This window comes from Micromys minutus (assembly GCF_963924665.1).
Source record: "Micromys minutus genome assembly, chromosome: 1".
In the NCBI taxonomy this organism is placed as follows: domain Eukaryota; kingdom Metazoa; phylum Chordata; class Mammalia; order Rodentia; family Muridae; genus Micromys; species Micromys minutus.
Window position 1 is genome coordinate 41,566,074 of NC_137969.1, and position 20,275 is coordinate 41,586,348.

A 20,275-nucleotide genomic window follows, 5' to 3' on the forward strand; every position below is an offset into this window, starting at 1 on the left:
CAATATTTCCCTCCTGTCTATTGATTCCCCATCATTATTTGTCATAAGCTGTCCTAACTCAAGGAGAAAATATGCCCTGCTGGTCCAAGGGGAGTCATACCTGGAGAAATAGAAAGGAATTTCATTAAAAGCAAGAAAGAACGGCTGCCACCGTGAGAAACTCCAACAGCAAGTTGTGGGACTTTTGTTAGTCTCCAAGCAAGTGCTCAGAGACTCGGCTGCTCTGACTGTGCATCTGGAGAATGCTGGCCAGAGATGCTTGGGAATGTGGCTCGAGGGAAAGCAAAGACCTTTCCTCTCTGAGACTTGAGTTTCTGGCAAGAGTGGGCATGTGTGTCCAAGCAAAAAGTGAGCAGATGTGTTTTCTTTCATTAGTCACCTTTCTCCAGAGTGTTGCCAGTTTATTTATGGAGTGGATTCTCCTAAGTGCTAGATGGAGCTCCCTGCTTCTAAGATATCGGAGTGAAGAGTATTCAAGTTCATGCCAGAGGCAGCATGGAAGTCTGAATTGCTAATGGTAGATGCATGACTTTGGGAATATGATTAATCTTTAAAAGTGTTGCTATTGTGGCAGTTTGGATAAAAATGGCTCCCATAGCCTCATAAGGAGTAGTACTATTAGACGGTGTGGCCTTGTTGGAGCAGTGTGTCACTGGGGGTTGGCATGAAGTTTCAAAAGCTCAAGCTAGGCCCTGGGCTCTCTCTCTCTTTTTCCTGCTGCCTGAAAATTCAGATCTAGAATTTTCCAGCACTATGTCTGCCTGAACTCTGCCATGCTTTCCACCATGATGATAATAAACTAAAGGTCTGAAACTAACCCAGCCCAACTAAATGTTTTTTTTTTTATAAGAACTGCTGTGGTCATGATGTCTTTTCACGGCAATAGCAATGTTTAATAGAGAGACTGTATTTTCCTTTAATGGAATGTGTGTTTGCAGTGGGACTTTCAGTAGAGATCTCTGAAATGGGTTTCAGTTATTAGTTGATAGCTCACTCAATGCATACCCGTAAATGAATAATAAAATATTTTAAGTTACTTTTTCTTGATCAATTTATTTGACAGATGTTCTTATTTAAATTTTCTCAAATATTAATCATGTTCAATGTGGACTATAAAATCATAGCAGCTTTTAAAAAATATTTTTTTATTTGTGAAAGTGTGTGTGTGTGTGTGTGTGTGTGTGTGTGTGTGTGTGTGTGTGTATTTACAGAGGCCAGAAGAGGACACTGGCATCTTTTGGTGCTGGAATTGCAAGCAGTTATAATCCTTTTTATGGTTCATGGTGGTTCTTATGGTTCCTACATGGAACTGAACTGAGTTCTTCTGCAAGAGCAATAGATGACCCTAACCACTGAGCCCCTTCTCTAGCCTTATCACTGCAGTTTTGAAAAGTGAAAGGAACCTAGAGGAATATGTCAAGAGGTGTCCAACCCTGTGATATTTTGATGTGCCACCACTGTCTGCAAATGTGTAGGGCCACATTTACAGCTCTCCTGGGACTCATTTATTGCGTTGGACTGCAGGCTCCTTATGTCCTAGTCCTAGTTCCATTACTCAGAATGCAACCACCTACATTTATGCTGTTGAGTGAGCAGACCTTCCCAGTGGATAGAATCAACTGAATGCTGGGACCTTGAGTTCATCTATTTTGGTCCTCCTTCATCTTTCCATGGAAGCAAATTTCACTTGCTGAACAGATCATAATCGCCAGTCTTTGTGATTCATCACCTATAGATGAGTTTCCTCCTCAGGTTGTTTCTCTGCATTTACAACACTCTACAACTTACAAAATATTCTCATGCTTAATGATGCTGTGCTTTATTATTATATGCATAAATTATGATGACTTTCATATGTACTATAATTGATTATAAGAATAATGAATCGCCCCAGTTGTTAGAACTATCCATATTAGTTACTTTTCTTTTGTGATACAATATCATGACCGAGGCAAGTTATACAAGGAAGTGTTTATTGAGCTTATACATCCAGGGATATTGGTTTCAGGATAGTGGTGAAGAGGTAGCCCGCAGAAGATGGTTAAAACAGCAGACAAAGTCTCTCACCTCAAACTGCAAACATGAAGCAGAGAGCTGATAGGAAATGGCATGTGGCTTGTAAAATTTGAACATGAATTCAAAGTGACACACTTCCTCAAGCAAGGTCACACCACCCATGTTTTATCCAAATAGTACCAACAACTGGGACCAAGTATTCAAATGCCTGAGACTTATGGAGGATGTCTCATTAAAACCCCTAGAGTCTACCTTTATGTTTCTGAGAGCGTTTGTCCAAATTTTCCCACTAGCATTTGTTCAAAGGTGTCCCCTTTTTTCCTTTCTTTCTCAGCTTGGATTCAGCTGTGTATAACTTTTAGTTCTCTATTTCACACCTACTCTGATCCCACCTTCCCATAGGAGAAAAGAAGAACCTGTCTGTCTCAGGTCCACTTAAGCTAACTCCCATGTTGTATTAATTTGGGTTCTCAGGTCTCTGAAATCACATTAGCAGTGCCTAGAAGTGCCTTCAGTGATACTCTGAGCTTGTTTTATATGAAGAAATGGCCCAATATTAGTGAATTAGTGCAAAATTTGCAATAAGAGTCAAACATGTAGAACATTTCCTTTCAGTTACTAAATGATAGTTTTGTTATTCTGTGATGGCTGACAAATTCAGCATCAGCATCATGTAGTACAGAGAACAAGCTATTCAGATCCCAACAAATGAGGACATGGAGCTACAGCTTCCTTCCTACATAAGAGCATGAGAACCAGAAAGGCCAGCATTTTTGTTGATTTCATGCCAGTGAGGAGTATGAAGCTTATAGTACTGGTTGCTTTTGCAACATGAATAGTGGTGTATATTTACTGAAGACTATGTGTCTAAACAGTTTTAAGTATTTTACATCCGTTAACTTACTTAGCTCTCACACATAGCATGAAATTCACTATTGCTCTTTGTCTTTTGGTAATCATGGCACAGAAATTTAAGTAGAACAAAATCTAGACAAACTAGCTTTGGAGTCCATCTTATGCATCCCTTGATTCCTTTATACTAGCATACTGTCCCCTTTAGTAAGCCTTGAAGCCTTGCCATCTGTAGTAGGTAGGAGTAAGGAACTGAGGACTAGCTCAACTTGTTGGACAAAGTATCTATGTTTTAACTGGGATCAAAGTTAAGGCTTGGGGGTATCTTTTCTTCTTTGTTATCTTCCCTCAAAAGCCACAAGATGCCTACACTTGCAAAAGGCCAAAGACAGCAAAGGAGTTTCCTAAAAGGAACTTCTCTCTAATGGCACACAAATCCTACTCAGCAATTAATTAGCTGAGCACAAATCCACAGCGAGTTGCTTGGAATGAGAGTAAAGAAGAATTCACAGGATCTGGTATCTTACATCTGCCTGAACTGTCCACCTAGCTTATTATAAACCCTTCCCACCAAGGATCTTTGCTCAAGTGCTGCCATCTCTAGGACTTGCCCTCATGCTTGTTTATTCATTGAAAATTCATTTCTCCACAGTCAGAGACCTTCCTAGAATCCTTAACAGACAGTACTAGACTTTCCTATGGTCTTCCAGTCGCTCCTGGATCAGGTGGGAATCGCAAGCTCATCCTGGTATGGAGAGGTTGGATTCTGCCATGCGTCATGAAGATGCTGATCGTTGGTGGAAAATGCCTTGACTTCTATGGCGGCCATGGGCTTCTCTTGAATCTCATAAGATGCCAGTCCTGGACATCAGAGCTGAGTAATAAGGAGACCACAGCAGTTTCATGCAATGAAAAAGTGAATGTCTAAAGGGCTGGGGCACAAGGAGGCCTTCAGGTGTCAATCAAGCTTAGTTTCTGCTCTCGCCAGTTTGACTCTCCATTGCCTCTTCTATTAATCATCTACACATGGATCAAATTGCTTAAAAACACAGACAACACCGAAAGCAGTTTCTTAACCCAAACAAGTGAGCATGAATATTTATTAGATAGTCATAGCTGTGTTCCAGACAAGGCCATTTGTCAAAGTTCAGTTGACTAGCAGGACCTCAAAAAAATTAGATAATCTTGCAAATTTTGCCTTTCTTTTATATGTTGAGTATATAGAAGCAGAACATGGATCTGTGTGACTTGAGAAGACTGTTTTTCTACTATGGATGCTCACCTATCAAAGAAGATGACAGACCATTCTAGTCTATTGTAAATATCAGGGATGGAATTCACGCTTTTAGCAGATAGCCCTCTTCTGAATACAACATTTATATTGGTTAGCTGAGAAGACAAGTTTAAAATAACAAAAGCATGCCACTGATGTGAATACTTGGAATAGGAAGGTAAATACAACTTTCTGTTTTGAGAACCATGAAATCTTAGAGTTACTAATCCATCCAATACAGTTCTAAAGTCCTAAAAATAGTGAGCACTGTCATTTAGAACTGAGTACCACGGGGTCATTTCTCTGTTTGCTCAGAACTCAGCACAGTGCAGAGGTGCCACCTGATACATCATTGACAGCTCAAACTGTGGACCATTATTAGTGAGTGAAAAGCCCCTGTGGAAGAACAAAGTGTCCAAACTCTCCTGGCACTTGGCACGTGCCAACTCCTCGACCCCTTCACTACCTAAGGGATAAGAGCATTGAAGGCTAAGGCATGAATCACTGAGCATTAAGGAGGGTGACTGGCTTAATTCAGTGACCTTATCAAACAGAGAGAGACAGAAAAACCACCCCACACTCATTCAGCTTGTTAAAAAGATTCACAGGGTGTGACAACATTAAATTTTCTGTCACCCCAGGTAGAAACAGCATTAAAGGCCACTCATGTTACCCAGTGTCTCTGAAGAAGGAGGTCTGGACTTTTGATCTCAGGAATCAGAAAGCCAAAATCTACCCTCTTCTTAGCAGCTGAAGACTGCAAGAACAGTCTCCTCAGGATTGCGAATTTAGCTGATATTAGCTTTCTGTAGTATATAAAGCAGTGAGTGAGTGAGTGTTCAGGCACTACAGAAAGTAGTCTTGCCTTTGACATCTGCCTGAACTTTAACAAAGAACTCTGGGAAACTTTGGTTTCTTCATCCACAAAATGGGCCAGCAGTTCCAGCTGAGACAAGGTTCGATAAGGCAAGTCCTGTAGCATGGAGGCACATTTTCTGATTTTGTTCCTGGGAATGGGTAAGAAAGATGACAGAGACAGTGGCTAGAGGCCAGAAGTGCTGCAAACTACCCTCCAGGATATGGAGCAGTGCTTACTGCAAGCCTCAAACGACAATTTTACAAAGGCTGGTCTGAAGAAAACCTGAGCTGGGCTTATTTTGAGAATCCAGTATAATATCTCATTCAGGGTCTCTGCAGAGTTCAGTATCACAGTGAGTTTCTATTACTAATGGAAAATATTTTCCATAAGACACTACAGAGTTTCTACCTATCAATAAATCAACTTCTAATTAAAATAATTCACATACATGTAATTTATGAATAGCATTAATAATGTGCACACTAAATTTTACTTGTGTACATACTTATCTACTATGAAATAAATGGGGTTTAGTCTGAGAGTCATGCTATGGGTGATGCTGGGGAGACTCCACAGACTCAAAGCCATGCTTGGCATGAGTCTGACTTTGGGGCTGAATAGTAGGGCTACAGCAGCGTTTGCAGCCCAGTTCCAGAATCATCTGTCTTCCGGTGTGCTTTGTGAGGAAAACCAAAACCATTTCTGTAGTCCTCTGCTTAACTGGTCTATTTCATGGTTGGACAAGCACAGGGTCTTCCACTTCTTTTTATATCCTTAACTGAGCCATAAGTATCCATAAAGAAAACACAGAAAGCTGCTGACAGTGCAGTGCCCAAAAGAGACATTTTCTAGATAGTGTAGTCCTCGCTCCAGATGAGACCAGAAGTTGAGCAATGAGCAATGGGTGTCCTTACCCAGAGAGAACAGTGATTTGGGTAGGGATAAGAGCTTGTTTCCTTGAAGCCATCTCCTTTCAGATACATTCCAGCCCGTGGTGAGGCCTAAAGCTGAACAAAATAGTATATATTGTTATTGAGGGAGGCATGACTGACTGTAGTCCTGTAGCCCTTGGTCCCCAGTCTCTCTTGTCTAGTTTGATACCTCCCAATATCTTACACACCATGTTTAGGACCATAGTTTACAAGAAGTGATTAGCTTGGTTTCATCTTACTCAAATTTCGCTCTAAGCCTTATTTCTTCTTCTGGTGCGTCCTATGTAGTTTAGTCAGTGTTTCCTAAACACTGAAGAGTTTTTCAGAACCACCCAAATGCTTGTTGATACACTGAAATTTATCCCCAGAATTTCCTGTGTAGAATGGCTGGGTTTTCCTCCAAGAAATAGCATTGATTATAAATTTCCACTCCTGATGCCCAGGATCACATTGAGGATCTGCAGCTTTGTCCCAAATCTCAACTCAAGACTCGATAATTTAGATTATTAGCCTTAAATGATTGTCATTGTATTTTCCATAGACCAATTATGTGCACATTAGAAACCATGAGCAAATTACAGTACAGTGATCAAGATGTACTGTATCAGTCCCACACCTTTAGTCCCAGCTCTGGAAAAACAGAGTTCTAAGCCAACCTGATCTCTTTAGTAACATGTAGACTAACCAGTAAACTCATGTGTCAAAAGAAGTGACCTCAACAAGATTTTAAGCATTTTTTAAAATAATTGTAATGTACAAACGCTCTATGATTTACTGATTGATGCCTTAAATATTACTACAGAGACTGTAGAGATGGCTCAGTGGTGAAAAGCACCTGAGTTCAATTCCCAGAAACCACATGGTGGTTCACAACCATCTGTAATAAAATTCAATGCTCTCTTTTGGTCTGTCTGAAAAATAGCTACAGTGTACTCACAAAAAAATAAATACATCTTTAAAAAAATTACCACAGAGTGTATTGTTTTTATTACGTTAGATAATTTTTATATCTCTGTTATATTTTGAATTTCATAAAGTGCTACTCAGTGTAAGATTCTGAATTTGAAAATACATTTAAATTCTACGTTGATAAACATATCACTATTACTATTACTAATAATTATAATAAATTTGCAGAAAAGAAGAGTGACCTAAAATAACTTTCTTTGTAGCTTTTTGTTATTGCTGTTGTAATTTTTTTGCCTCTAGCACACTTATTATAAAGATAAACACAAATTCAAGAAGACTTGTTTATTGGAATTAGATAAACAAATTAAAATTAGCCCATGTTATCTGTGGAGCCTATATCCACATGTTCAACCAAGTCAACTTCAAAATATTCAGAAAAAAGGACACACTAGTTCTAAACATAGAACAGAACATCTTTCTACTCTTTTGTCAAGATTTTCTGAACAAAACAGAATAACAGCTATTTTACATAATATTAACATTGTTTTACATGTTAAAGTGCTCAGGATGACAGCCTCAGATTCTACGCAAATGACATGTCCTGTTGTGCAAAGAAGTTCTATAGCTCTGATTTGGTGTTCCCAAGTAGTCTTGGAATACTTCTTCAAGAATCAGAATAATCACTGCCTTTGTATTTGTGACACACAAAAAAGTAAGTCATTAGAAGTTGTTGAATTGATCGACGGATAGCTCAGTGGCTAAGTATGCATGCTGCTCTTCCATAGGATCACGGTTCAATTCCCAGCCCTTACCATACTTGGCAGCTGGAAACCTATAAATGTAGCAGATATTCTTTTCTGGCTTTCTTGGCACAAACAGTTCTCAACCTGTGAATCATCACCCCTTTTCGGGGCAAATGACCGTTTCACAGGGGTTTTTTAAGATCACCTGCAAATCTAAAATATTTAACTGTGGGAAGATGGAACCTGAAAAAACTACCACTACCATTTAGGCCGGGCCCCCACTAGAGAGATGGGATCAACAACCTACCTTCAAATTTTTTGACCCAGAATTGTTCCTGTCTAAAAGACATGCAGGGATGAAAATGAGAAAGTTAGGGGAAGGATTGAAAGAGCTGAAGGGAATAGCAACTCCATAGGAAGAAAAACAGTGTTAACTATCCAAGACCCTGGCAGCTCCCAGCGACTAAGCCACCAACCAAAGAGCATGGGCTGGATCTTGGTGTCTAGCAGATATGTACCAGAGGATTGCCTTGTGTGGCCTCAGTGGGAGAAGGTGCACCTAATCTCATAGAGACTTGATTGCCCCGGGGAAGGGGATAAAGGAATGGGTGGGTGGGGGTTATAGGGTGGAGAAGCACCCTCTCAGAGGCAAAGGGGAGAAGGGAAGGGGTGAAGAACTCTTTGTGGGGGGTCACATAAGGGGACAATATTTAGAATATAAATAAATATAAGCTTAATACAAACCTTTCATCTAAAAAAAAAAGATCACCTGCAAATCATATATCTATCCTATGATTGATAACAGTAGCAAAATTACAGCTATGGAGTAACAGTGCAAATAATTTTATGATCACCACAAGATGAGAAACTGTATTAAGGGGTTGAAGAATTAGGAAGGGAGAGAACCAATGGTATAGAGAATTATGTTTTAGGAGAAAGAAAAGTGCTTACCTTAAATTATATCCAGAAATATATGAGGTGATATTGTCTTGCAGAAATAAAACAAGCAGGTAAGCAAATAAACACACAAAACCCAAAACAACAACAAAAAGGCCTTCTCTGGCACCATTCTTATGTACTTCCGAGTTACTCCAAGGGTTTTGAGCATCAGCAACAGAACAATGATGTTTAAATAGAAGAGCATTTGTGACAGCAAAGGGTTATGGGAAAATTCTCTAGCTCAGCAATCACCTAGCCAGAAGTCTTATCTTCTCTTGTACAAATGGATGGCCATAATTCCAAGAACTATCGTTTGATATTGTTACTTCTGGAGTAGAAAGGATTTTTATTTTAAGAAGTTCCTCCAGAATAGCAGTGTTTGGAACCTTGAGGTTTACAGATAAGGCAACTCGCCTGCTGGGATATTCACTCCCAACATTGCTCAGGCACAGGCAGTGGGATCAAGCTGGGTACTGTGAGTTGGAACTCCTGGAGGGATTTCATGGTTATCCTCCAGGTCTGAAGACTCTGAGAAAGCAAACGAAGGCAAGTTCAGCTAAAACTATAGTGAAAAGAATCAATATTGGACAGGGTATGGGAGTTTCATAGAATTAGAAGAGAAATAATTATTCTCTGAAGTTTGCTGGAAAAGGATGTAGGACTCCAGTGAAATCTGAGTATCGCATGGACAATGAACAATCGACAGCCATGTCCTAACACTCTGTGGGACTTACTTGCACTAAGTATCTGCTGTGTGCCTGATATTCATGTTGCATGGATGTCTACCTGAATGTGTTGAGTCTGAGAATCATGAGTGAGAAGGATAATGGCTGGAAACTAAGTATGAATAGGAAGTAGTTGGTATAGGTGAGCAGGGGGAAAGACCATGGAGGAATAGTTGTTCAGCTGTGAAAAATATGTATGTTGTGTCCACACACATGCACATTTGTGGGTATGGTGTATGCTTGTATTTCGATAGAAATAGACCATTAGGGGAAGGGAGCAGAAGGGAGATAAGAAAACAAAGGAGATTGGTCTCACACAGAGAACAAAGTATTCACTGCTAAAGGGCTAGGAAAGTTCCTGCCCTGCAGGGGGCGCTGTGAATGCAGGTGAGATAACGGTAGCTTCCTTTGCCACATGTGCAAACAAGGTCACTTGAGCAGTTAATAAATCACAGGATTGATGGGAGAGCAAGGGATGCGTTTCTGCTCCATTATGTCAATGAGAAGAAAAAATCCAAACAGCTCTTTCAATATTGGAGTTCATTTCTAATTTCTTTGGAGGTGTTTCACACTAATGATCTGACCTAATATTAGAAACACTGATTACAGCTTGCACTTTGTTTCCAAGTCGCCAAACACACAAGTGTTTCCATTTCAGGTTGAGAGCATTGTCCTTCAACTGAATCAGCAGAAATTAGCGAATTCAGACATCAGCTGTTTTATTCTTATGGTTTAACCTGAAGCCCAAGGCAGTCCAGTGATGCCCAGGATTTATTCTGCAGGGAAGGCAAAGGCAGCACAGGACAGCAGAGGTCCGCCCCTCCGCCTGGGCCTGAAAAGCTGTATGACTTTTGTGATCGCCCTGTCTCATTGAATTGGCAAATAAATGGGGCTGTAATTATCATTGCTGGGAGAAGTCCTCTGTATTTAAATGAATCTGTGTGTTTTGCTAAGTCAATGGGCACAACTCAAGAAAAACTGAGAACTGCAGAGGGTGATCTGTTCAGCCTCTGACATCTTTCTAGGTGAGATGCAGTAATGGTGCTGATGAAACACAGGGCAGAGCCCCACAAAGATGGTACAAGTTGAGGGGAATTTTGTTAGTATGTCAATTTAGCAACCTCACATTAGAGACTTCTAGGTTATGCAGCTGAGCCTGTCCTTACTCTGTTGACTTTCCCCAGTGTGTATAAGAGGTGATATTCAAAACCGTGTCTTAGAGTGAAAAGGGTCAGATTTTTCTACAACAAACTCAGCAGTGATTCCCTGGTGGTAAAAATCAATAACTGTCCAAACATGGCCTTTTTCCTACAGCTGTCGAAATTCCCACCATTAGTATCCCTTTTGGGGCCAGATAAAAAGAAAAGAAAATTACACACGGTTTGAAACAGATTAGATACTGGCAGGGAAAGCAAGCGCACACCAATTCTTCCTGGGCGGTTCCTTCTGTCGACTACTATAGAAAGCTGTTGAGAAGAATTACTTCTCAGTTCATTCATTCAGTCATTCATTCATTCACATTTAAATTAAACTATGTTCCAGACATCATGTCAGGCTCTGTTTCAGTTGTACAGAAAAGATACTGTGGTACTTGCCCTCAACAGAATGAAAAGCAAAGAAATAAACAAACACACAGACATATGGAAGCCAGAGTATTTAATTCTTGGTCATGTATAATGATGAGGTAAATAATGATAACATGTTTCAGGGACACAACTCAGGATGGCTCATTCCACACAGAGCCTGCCAGGCTAGGGAATGAGCTGAGAGAAGAGTTTCTGCAGAGGAGGAATGGGAGTGATGACCGGATGGGGAGAGCACAGTCCTTCCCGGGGGCCACAGGAGGCATGAAGCAGGAAGGAGTAATGGAGCACTGAGAGGAGAATGGGAATGTGGAAGTAAGCGGGACAAATGGCACAAAGGGACAGGCTGAATCACCCTTGCAACCGAAAACAACAGGTGAGTAGTAGAGACAGGGACCGTTAGAACAGAAGGGGAGCCAAAGGGACTGGGGTGAATTTGAACTTTGCCCAGCATGTATTGAGTCTGATTGATACTTCACTCTTCATGTCAAACTGCATCTGCCTCGAGTCCATTCATTCCAGGAACCCAATACCATGTCTCTATTAGTGTCAGGCTGACTGGGCTTCAGCTCCACAAGAGAATGAAGAAAAACAAAGCTTTCTCACAACCCTAATGGAGACTGAGCCACAAACCGATAGGTCTCTGACCAAGTTACTGCTGCTCCCAAAGGTTGCTGTCACTGAGAGCGCCCAGCTTTCTCCCACCAGTCTTTGCTGTTTGTGGCTAGGCCAGTTCCCGAGTTCCCTGTCTTGGCAGCTGGTCTTCAGAAGTCATTGATTAACAGCTGCCGCTACAGAAGTTTGGAGTTTTGCTTTCTGGAACATGAAAGTGTGCTTCCTTTATGATATTTTAATTAGAGTGTAAATATCGAAGGCCCATAAACACCGTGATTTATAGCTGTCAGGTTTGTACTTGCTGTGAGGGGCCCCAAGTCTGGTTACTTCCAGCCTCCATCCAGCCCTGTCTCAGGCTGTTGGGCTGTTCCCAGATGCTTCTTACTGGATTTATGCACAAGAGCAGCACACAGTAAAATTACCAAGTAAAGAGGTCGCCCTCTGACTTCCTAGTTGTGTTCTGATACCTCTTTCCTGTCCCTTTGCTCCTCCCCTTCTGTCCCAAACCAACTTGAAATCTTAGCTTTCCTTAGAACTCCCACACTGAGCTTGGCCTGCTGCAAGTACCATACTGTCAACATTTCCCTCCTCAGACTCCACACTCTCACTGAGAAACCAAACTAATGAAAATGTATTCTATAACCACAAGTTTAGCAAATATAATAGACTGTGGCTACACTGGCTGTGGGTGGTTTCTTTCTCCCCCTTTTAAAGGTATAATGGGGGTAGCAGCAAATATACCAGAAACATTGCTATCAATTGTCACTATGGAAGAATTGAAGAGAATAAATATGTCCAAGTTATATATATCTGAGTTAGTCAAAAACTTAATAGATGGACTAGAGCTATGGCTTTGTTGGTAGAGTGTTTACACACCATACACAAAGTCATGGGTTCAATCTCCTGTATAACCTGCATAAACCAGGTACTCCGATACACACCTGTTATCCCAGTACTTAGAAGATGGAGCCAAAGAGAATCAGAATGTCAAGGTCATTCTAGACTACACAAGACCCTGCCACAAGCAAACAGAGCAAAACACAATAAATGGTTTCTGTTTTAAAAACTTAATTATAAATTCTAATAAGTATTATAAAGATAACAAAAATGCTTTCCATCTGGAAGAGATTGACTTGAAGTTGCTGTGGTGAAAAGACAAGATCATTGCTTTCTTTCTCCAACCTCCTAGTATATGACCACCTCAGCACTGTCAATTTTGGAAGACTACTTATTTTCTTCTTATTTTCATGGTATATTTACTTTTCTGTAATATAAAGATGACTGAATCATTTCTGTTTTTAAATTAATTCATTGTGAACAATAAACACAAAGGCAATTGTCTTCTCTAAATCTACATTCTAGAAAATTAGAGTCTGATTAGTCCATTTTGGGTTACAGTTGATATTGGTAAAAATCAGCATTCATTTTTCAGCTAGGATAATAGTTTTGGCTTCTATCACTATGGACTGAGGGATACTTTTCTAGAAAATAGGAGCATGTGAGCTAGAAATGCATTTCAATAGGTACCTGCCACAGATGGCTTCTGTTTTATTATGGGAAAAGAGATATGAAGTAAAAACAGCATATATAAGCTTTGTTCATTATCTTCTATAAAGTTGTAGCCTGAGATTAACATATACATCCATGTAAAATATTTCACAAACCTAAATTGCTAATTTATAAATGATACCTCTAGAGTAGGTCAAATGTGTTGGCTTAGAAACCCAGATAAAGGGACTATAGAATTTATTTGAGGACTCGGCTATTAAGGTTGCAGACCACCATCTCCAGATAGGTCTCTGAGCTCAACTCAAAATGGAGTACTACTCCCTTTCTCAGTGTAGCTCTCCTTTTCTACCTGTCCTTGTTTTAATAATATCTGTGAGCACAGATACTCCCTGAATGTGGTGTATTACTCAGCACATAAATCATACTTTTTTCCCTCTCATCATATGATAATAGGCACCGTGTTATGGCCAATCCACCCTTTCAACCCATACTCCTAAGAGGACTTATGCATCCCGTCCCCGGAACAATAAAGTAGAGCTGTCTCACTGAGGCTGACTCTTGGAAGTCCTTTATTCATACTCATGGTCATCTGAACCCTGCTTGATGCTTCTTCTCAGTGTGTCCTTGAAGGCCAGTTGACCAGTCTTTCCTGAAGGAAGGGAATCCCACAAGTATTATAGTATATTTATTGAGTAATCTAAATATGTTTCAGTGGAAAGACAAATTTTAATATAACAAACAAACAAACAAAGAACCAGAAACAACCAAGGCTTGAGTCATGGTTTTCTTGGAGGTGTTACAAAGGACCAGAGAACAAAACTTAAACAATTCATTAGAAAGGTAACTGACCAGTTGTTACACCTAAGGGAAGGTGGTATGCTTGCAGATATATTCATTCACATAGAAAGGCAGTAAACAAAAAAAAAAAATGCTCTCATAATGAATTGATGAGAAAGTCAATAAATAAACAATGGAATTTTTAGATTCAATACATGTTAGGAAGCTAACAATGACACAAGCCTCTAAGTTCAGATCTTAAAATCTGGCTAGCCAAAGAAAACTCCTAAAACCCAATCCTATGGTGATTCAGTATATTTTTAAGGGCCCCCAGAAGAGAAAGCAGTATTACTTTAATGACACTTGAGAATTTAAGACTTTTCAGTAGCTTTTGTCATGTTACTTCATGTTTTGGGCAGTTGTCCTGAGGTTTGAAGACAGTACCTAAATGCATCCACAAGTATATGATAATTCTTACAAGTGTTCTGTTGCATCTGAGAAGGCTTTCCACTGTCATGGTGTAAGAATATCCTCCATAAAAGTTTTGAATTTGAAAACTTGGTTCTCAGTTCGGTGGCACTGTCTGGGTGAGGTTTAAGAAATGAGGTCTTCTTAGAGGAAGTGTGTCACTGAACGGGAGCTTTCAGAACTTAAAGGCAGATTTATTTCTACTGGCTTTTTTTTTATTTATTCATGCTTATGGTTCCAAATGTGGTTTCTCTGCTGCCTTCTGCATTTGTCCTGACATTATGGACTCTGGAACCATAGACTCTAGTTAAGTTGTTCCATCTCTAAGTTTTATTAGTCATGGTGCTCTATCACAAAAAGAGAAAGGTAACTGAGACACTCATTCTGAACAGAAAGGATAGGCATCCTTTGTCTAGGAAAAGGGAAATAAAAGTAACAATATTTTTATTATTTTAAATATCAACAGATACTATGTATCTGTTTTGGAGTATCCCATATATATTATAGATAGGACAGCACTGCACAGACATTTCTTAGTGACATGGTAGTGGGTATTAAGTCAATTGGAAATAACTATGACAGCCCTTGGAAACTTGTAAGGTATTAACAAACTCTCCTTATACCTTTTGCTTTCCTGGTTCTAAGACTTTTAATTCTTATATGTGTATTCCCACAGCAAAAATAGGACCAGAATGCCTTCTAGGTTTTGGGTGAAGTGAACATTTATTACTATTCACAACTTGAAGAAACCTATTTTTGACAACAACCCCAAGATTAAGCATGGTATTATCAGCTCTTTATTCACTAGAATAAAAAAAAGAAGGATTTGTTTTTCATTCAACAAAGTTATAGTGTTGGTTGTAATAATCCTTAGTGGGAAAGTGTTCCTCCTTTAATGAAAAATAAATTCCCCAAATGTGATTCTGATAAAAAGAAAGAAATATCTATGAGTAACTTAGTACACAATGTAAAACTGGCCCCAAAATCCTGAAGAATAAAGCAAAGCTGATTGAATATGATCTAAGTATTATATCAAGGCTTTGATAAACACAATGAAATCTCAAATAGAAAATTACTTGACCAGGAAGACAATGGAATAATCCTGGACTAGCTGATAGCTGACTATTCTTTTCTAGGAGCTTAAATGTGAATAAACTGGCCAGGCAATTTTACATATGAAATTTTTCAATCCTTCCATTCTATTATCTTCCTGTATCTGCCTTGATGTCTATTCTGAGAATTATTTTAGCTAGACATTTTGTGAGAAGCCACCACCTCAAGAGCTTCTTTTTTAATTGTCAATTTTCCAATAAATGGGATAATAATTTTTGGGAACTAATTGTTCTAAATTTCAAAAATGCTACAGGAATTTGTAGATACATGGATAATCACAACTTTAGCCATTTGCAGCCAATTACCTTAACTATCTACCGGGCATTTTCAACTTTCACAAAAAGTGTTCTGTAACATCAAATTCCTTTCTTTTTGATTATGGAAGGCAGAGCAATGCAAAGAGCCAGCCATCAGTTGACTCCCCCACCCCTCGTGTTCACTAATGTAAGATTTTTCTTCTCTCTGGTCCAGGCCAGCACTCAGCTGAAGGATGATATGGCCTATGGAAATGCTCAGTTAGAGGTGCATAATGCCAGCTCTGCCCTTAGAGGGTGACAAACATGGATAAGTTTTAATTTAATGTTGCTCTTGGTTTTGTACTTTTTCATCTTGTTTTTCTCATTTCCAGGTCAAATTATTCATAGCTCCTGCCTCAGTTGGTTATATTGTCACTACACATTGGCATAAAGCCTGCCATAGAGTAGATTATTGATAAGATAGTCTATTTTCTGCTGTTTCTTGGTGAAAATAACTACAAGAGGATAATTAAAAATCATGGCTCAGCTGGAGAGATGGCTTGGTGGTTAAGAGCACTAACTGTTCTTCCATGGGTACTGAGTTCAAATCCCAGCAACCACATGGTGGCTCACAACCATCTGTAATGAGATCTGATGCCCTGTGTCTGATCTAGTGTGTCGGAAGACAGCTACAGTATACTTATATATAATAAATAAATAAATCTATTTTAAAAAATCATGGCTTATCACTCCTTGACTAAGCACAGAATATACATTTTCCCTTTGAAATCCCTAGTGTCTGCTGGTGCACTCTCTGCAATCTGGATGCATTCAGAATTCAAGTTCTCTTTCTTTCTTCATTGGACTAACTATCCTTCCCCTTAGAGGTGGCAATTCATTCAGGCAGGAATCATTAAAGGAGATTCAGATCCCTTTGGACTGCCACTGAGATGAGGTATTTATCCACTTAATTCTTTTTTGTGGGGACATATTGTCATTGCATACTAGTCTTCACCCCAAATTAGTATAAAAAATGTTTTTAGACACATTGCTGGCAATTTTAGCTAGTCAGAAAGGCTTTATGAAAAATCTGATTTTCTCTACAATGTGTCTCCCAAAGAAGACTAGTTTGGGGCACCATGACTTTTCATATTCCACATCCAGGATTCCAGTTCTTTTAATCCATTAAATCTAAATGAATTAACACACATGAGCAAATGCATATTTGTTACTTTTTTCATGCTACGATGAAACACAGGATACAAACAACTTAGGAAGGAAGAGTTTATTTTGGCTCAAGATTTGTAAGAACAGAAAACAGTTAGTTTGATCACTAAACACCTCTAGGGGACATGCTTACAAAACTTGCTTTCCAACTTCTATTGTTAATGGGGGGTGGTATAAGTGACTTCTAGGAGCTAGAATCTACTAGAACAAAATAAGTTCATAAAAAATGTGCCTTTGCAGTGGTTTTGGCTTCCCAGTTGCTCCTTTTCTTTCTATTTGCTTCCTACTCTCTGTGAAATGAGAAGTTTTCTTGTCATACATTCTTGGTATGATAACTGTGCTACTATGAACCCAAAGCTAGGGGGAGCAGCCCATGGCACCATGAACTGGAACTTCTGTAGATGAGAATCACATCTTCCCCATTGGACATAGTTATCTTGAGTGTTTTGTCCCGGCATAGGTGAGCAGTGCTATTCCACAGAAGCAAGACCTCATAGTGAATCACTATGAAATATGACATAATATGAATAATATGCAAATATTATTCACAGCATTCCTTTTTATGGTATCAGTCACGTGTTTGAGATGAGAATAGCGTATAAACAGTACTGTCATTAATGTGTTTATATCATAGAAATGTATTTCTCTTTCATTTTCATGAAATCATAGGTCAGAAGAAATAAAGAACAATTAAATATACTTTGGAGAGTTCTCTAAAAGTGAAAATAAAGTTTTTATTTCCTTTAAATTCTCATAGGGAAAGCTGTTTAGATGAAGCACTTGCTACCGACAGAATGCATTAGAAGCACTGGGTTTGATGCTCTCTTGAAATGTAAAAAGAACAAGAGATAAAATTACCTGTCTCCAACAGAAGCCTTTCTCTAAGAAAGGTTAGATATACTGAAATAATATCTTAATGGATCGAAAGGGAAGACCTGAATAGTATCCAGTGTTTCTGGTGGAAACATTTCTATAGTGGTGAATTACTTGCCCCGTGGAGTAGTTAATGAGCAATGATACCTCACAACAGAAACAGCTACCACAGAGTTCCCAGTTTGTGTGTTTTCTGTCTTGATACATCTAGTCTACACTGTCTGACTGAGATGAACAGGACATGGGGTTTGCTCACCTGACATGGCATTGTGAATGCTATAGTTAGTCCTTAATATCTCTGTCATTAAGATGTATTAGATTAAATAAGCTTTTCTGTTGTTAAATAATCACAAGGGGAAGTAGCCCTCCTGCAGGAGGCCATTGCAGTGAGCCTCTGTAAATGTGCACATCTCCGCAGTATCTCCTCTGCATCCGTATCAAGCTTTCTCTAGTCACCAGGTTGGAAGGCTCTACATGCTGAGGATTCAGAGCTTAGTCTTTATCTATGATGACTCCTTGATACTCTTGTCTCATGGATCTGACTTCTGTTTTGAATATCCAAATGAATGTTTACCTTAGTTTTTTTCTTCCTTTCGTATTTATTAAGATTTATTAACACTTCAAGTTTATGCACAAATTAGTAAGATTCATTCAGCCATTTCCCAGTTTTAAACATATGTGTTACTGCACTTTCCTATTTGCCCCCCAGTCTACCTTATGCTGGCCTGGACCTTGTCCTACTTTGGATGATTTTCTTTCTTCCTTTATTATGCTTTACAGTCATTGTGAAATTGGTTGTCCTACCAAAAATGGTAGACAGATTCAGTGAGCTATCCATCAAAGTTACAGTGCTGTTCATCTCAGAAATTAACATCTCAAAACTCCCATGGACACACAAAAGACACAAACAATCTCACGCAAAGAAAATAATGTTGTAGAGTTACTGTACTTGATTTCCAATACCTCAGAGCCACAGAGGTAAACACAGGGGCTGGAGAGATCGATCAGTGTATCAGAGCACTTGTTCTTGCTGAGGAGCAAAGTCTGTTTTCAGCACCTATAGGTCCAATCTTATTATAGCTGACACCCTCTTTTAGTCTCTATGGACACACATACAAAAATTAAAAGAAAATGAAATAAACTCCAGCATGAATTGGTATGAAAATGAATATTATATCAATGTAGTAGAATAGGATAATTCCATACAGGTACAGCCACCTGCTCTCTCAGAAAATGCTACGAATTTACACTAGAGCAACAAGACAGTGCTGGGAAAACTGTATCTGCAGAGAAAGGATGAAAGGAAATCGTTATCTCTCTGTAATGGGTTGGGTGAGAATAATCCCTATAGGCTCATGGAAATAAATGCTTAGTCACTGCTTGAACAGCTTAGAAAGGATTGAGAAGTTGAACATTGGAGATTTAATGTGGGTTTGAGGTTTAAGAAGTCCATACTAGGCCCAACTTTGTTCTTTATGCTTCCATCATATAAATAAGATGCAAGCTCATAGCTACTGCTCTAGGACATGTCTGCCTATATGCTGCCAGGCTTCCCACCATAATAGCCAAGGACTGTCTGGAACTCCAAGAAATTCTTATAACTACATGTTTGCTTGTTTGTTTAATAAATTCCCTTGGTCATGATGTTCCTTCACAGCAAAAACCAACTAAGATATGCCTATTCTGTAACACTAACTAACTAAACTTATAAGTAAGTAAATTTAAAATTATTCAAAGATCTCGACAAAGACTTGAAATTATAAAATTCCTAGAGGAAAGTATTGAAAAAATATTACCCAATATAAGCATAAACAATGCTTCTCAGGAAATAATGGCAACACCTGACAAATTTGAGCTAAAAGCACATAAAGTCTTCTGTACATCCAAGAAGATAGTAAATTGAGTGAAGAAACAACATACAGAATAAAAAAAATATTGGCCTCCAATATACCAACATAATTTTAATATATATTATATAATATATTAATATATTAATTATATATCATATATTAATATATATAATCATAGTAGATAAGTCTGGACAGCAGGTAGGTAAAATTGAATCTCACTGTATCTACAGTTACAAAAAACAGAAAAATGAATGCTTCTGCTTAGTTTATACACATCAGGATCTCTTACAGAGGGAATGACTTCATACACACTGGGCTGGTTTTTCCTATCTCAATTAACCTAATCAATATAATTCTTTTTCTTTTTCAGTGTCAGAGCTAGAGACCCAGACTAGTCTTCCTTTCATTCTTTTTTTTCTTTTTTTAAAATTGGATATATTTTATTTACATGTCAAATGTTATCCCCTTTCCCTCCATAAATATCCTATCCCATTCAGCCTCCCCCTGCTTCGATGACAATATTCCCCTACATACCTACGCACCTTCTTATACCTCCCTGCTCTCACATTTCCCTAAACTTGGGCATTGAGCCTTGGTAAGACCAAGGGCTTCTCTTGCCACTGATGCTCAATAAGGCCATGCTTTGCTACATATGCAGCTGGAGCCATGTGTCCGTTCATGTGTGCTCTTTGGATAGTGCTTTAGTCCCTGGGAACTCTGGTTGGTTGGTATTGTTGTTATTATGTGGTTTCAAACCCCTCAGCTACTTCAATTCT